Source organism: Bombus vosnesenskii, unplaced genomic scaffold, assembly GCF_011952255.1.
Source record: "Bombus vosnesenskii isolate JDL3184/JDL3185 unplaced genomic scaffold, Bvos_JDL3184-5_v1.1 scf7180000013287, whole genome shotgun sequence".
NCBI lineage: Eukaryota > Metazoa > Arthropoda > Insecta > Hymenoptera > Apidae > Bombus > Bombus vosnesenskii.
Genome location: NW_022882940.1, coordinates 414408 through 417382, shown reverse-complemented (window position 1 = coordinate 417382; position 2975 = coordinate 414408). Strand labels below are relative to the sequence as shown.

General features: G+C 34.4%; 1 non-coding gene across 1 annotated transcript; it reads right to left on the bottom strand.

Annotated features, from left to right (window-relative positions):
* Window positions 1-626: 626 nt before the first annotated feature.
* Trnan-guu lies at window positions 627-700 on the bottom strand. The gene has a single exon. It is a non-coding gene; the product is annotated as a tRNA-Asn (tRNA).
* Between the last annotated feature and the right edge of the window lie 2275 nt (window positions 701-2975).

Sequence of the window (2975 nt, the reverse complement as noted above, 5' to 3'; positions counted from 1 at the left end):
AAATCACGAAATTCTTTTGTATATAATCTTCCGTTTTTATTTTATTCCACATCGAACACAATTATCTTTTATTTATTTATAATTTTACATTCTACACAGCCTACCTTTTTCATTTCGTCTCTTATTTTGTCGTAACATTTATGATATCGCCCTTTTGCTTATCGAAGATATTCGGTAAGGTTCAAACTTCAAATTAATCTAATAAATTTGATTTATTTATCTATTTAATTAATTAAGTAATTGATCTAAATCCTCGATCTGAAATCTGTTTTATTGCAATTGAAATAAAAGATCTCTCCTTAAACACACGTTAGATATTAATCGAAGACAGAGTTTAACTTTTAACATAAACGTCGAATCAGTGCAACATCGAAGCTAAAGGATTAATCAATTAGTGTTCAGACTAATTAAATTCACGATACCTACGGCTATCGAAGACGATATAAAAATTTCAAATATATTCTCAGGAACGACGAATGTCGTATATTAAATCTCCAGATATCATCGATATTGATCTATTTATACAAAAATGTTTTTATTAAATTCTCAAATAAACAAATGAAGAGGATTGTTCTTATGTTTATGAAATTGTTGTATGTATAAATAATTGAGAAAACAAAATAAACCGCCCCCGGGTGGGCTCGAACCACCAACCTTTCGGTTAACAGCCGAACGCGCTAGCCGATTGCGCCACGGAGGCTGTTGCAAGAAATGTATTTCGTAAAGAACATGTTTATACTATTCTCTATACTGTTTTATCGAAATGTTTGGTAACGAATATGCGTAATCGTCAAATATTTAGTTTATTTTGTAACATTTGATACGATATTATATGCGTATAAATCTTCTTATGTTTATCTATTACGCGCTTAAGTATACTTTTCAGTTGTACGGAAATTCTCATTTGTTTTGTAGTAGCAAAGTAGCTGCTAAATTGGAACAATTTTAGATGCCGTAATACGCCTATGAAACGTGCGTAGACGGTGCACGGTAAATTGGATCGATGGTGCGAGAAACCTGATGGGAAAATCTAGTTTTTATAATTATTAAATCAACTCGTAGATTGATAGCTCCAAGGGAACGACCTTTCTCGTAGAGAAATTTCAGAAACCATTCAAAGAGATTCGATTGTGATGAACAATTGGATGGAAAAAGAGAAACGAAAACGCAAATTATGCGAAATTAGCGGAAATAATATGCCGTAGCGGATGCGATATATGTACTTACGAAACAATATTCTTTCCGCTGATAGCATAGGAAGCTGGTGTTGCAACCGACGTCCATAAGATCCAATCTCCTAAGGACTATCCTAACTGTTAAATATCAAAGATTAGAAAAAAAACAATCCCACTAGCGGAAAACACATTTACCAGAGGATGAAATTTACCAGGATTACGATATCGTTCCGTGGGATGACAAAAAATAAAAGAAGAGACAAAGAAAAAAAAAAAGAATAGAGAAAGAAGGATTATACTTGGACAAGGAGAGAGAAGTTTCGTTTCAATGCTTCCGGTGGTTTTTCGCGTTATTATCATGCTTTAAGAAAGAATGAAATAATTTTACTGAGAAGGGAAGTTGCTAGCGAATTGCGAAGCGAGAAAACGGATATTGCGCTTTCACCCTTAACTACGAGTCACCCTTCAGTGAGGGAAGTCTGAGTTTTTATTTTATTACGACCGTCTATTGGAAAATTTAAGGGCCTCTGTACTCAACCGCTATCTTATAGAAGTCTAATAAACAAATATATATTGCAGAATGTACAATTATATTAGATTAAGAATAACGATTGTTATTGGTGGTAATCGGTAAGTTAGAAAATTAAAAATATTGATAATAATTTGACAGACTGTAAGTCTGTGGTCTGAATACTGAAGGTTGAAGTCTGAATTCTACAGATTGAGTGTCTGTACTCGAAGGTTAAATACGTGCTAAATATATATGTATTTGGAATTGAGGAATTTACCTTCTAACAAGACAATGTTAGGCTAAATTCGGTAGTCTGTAATACTGATTGTTCCGTCTTATGTATTCACTCGTCTCAAACACGAACTGGCTACAGGTCTAACTTATACGCTTTTTAAAAAGAAATATTCAACTGTTAAATTATCGTTGCGATTAAAATGTACAACAGATCGATGGAAATTAACGTGATAGAATTGCTTGTTTATATGTGTATTAAAGATGTGTGTGCTTTAGAAATTATGTAAAGTGTTAAAAGCGCAGGGGAGTGATAGTAAAGTGACACTTTAACCGGACTTATCATTATCGTGCAAAAAGTTATCAATGCTTACAAACAGTAAATAAATCCTTATCTTTCTTAGAGCCAAAGCGGGCGTTTTATATTACGCCATTTAGTAAGAAATGAAAATAGAAGTAGCGACATGTACTCATGTCTTATATAATCGGACGTCTGATTATCACGATTACTATTACTCATAAAACATGTTTGTATTTTTGTAGCAGCACATTTTTCCTCCAACACATTACCACAGTACATAAGATAAACCGATTCTCAAAAAGATTTTCTCCTTTTTGTTCTTTATGTGGCTTAATAAACTCGGTCATGAAACGTTAACAGCCACTGTCCACGATACTCACGAATTCTTCACAATTGAAACGTTACTAATTGGAATTAGCATGTACTTGGTATTCTCTTTCCAAGCTTAATCATTTTCCAGTATCATCGAAAATGTCTGATAATTTGAATGGTCGTATAGCGTCGTTCAATTTTCTCACCGATGAGACAGGACAAGGTGGGGTAGGATAGGGACTGAGTGAAAAAAATAAGAGAAATTTAAAGCATTCATTCCGCAATCCATTAACGATGTATCTCTACAGGCACGTACATGCCATCGAATACTCGGCGTACAGACAAGGCCTATGCTGGCACGACGCCGCATTTCCAAAAGGACGGTATTTACAGGATGATTTCGAGGCACGTGCCAGTACGTAGTAGCGACCATCGATACCTACGT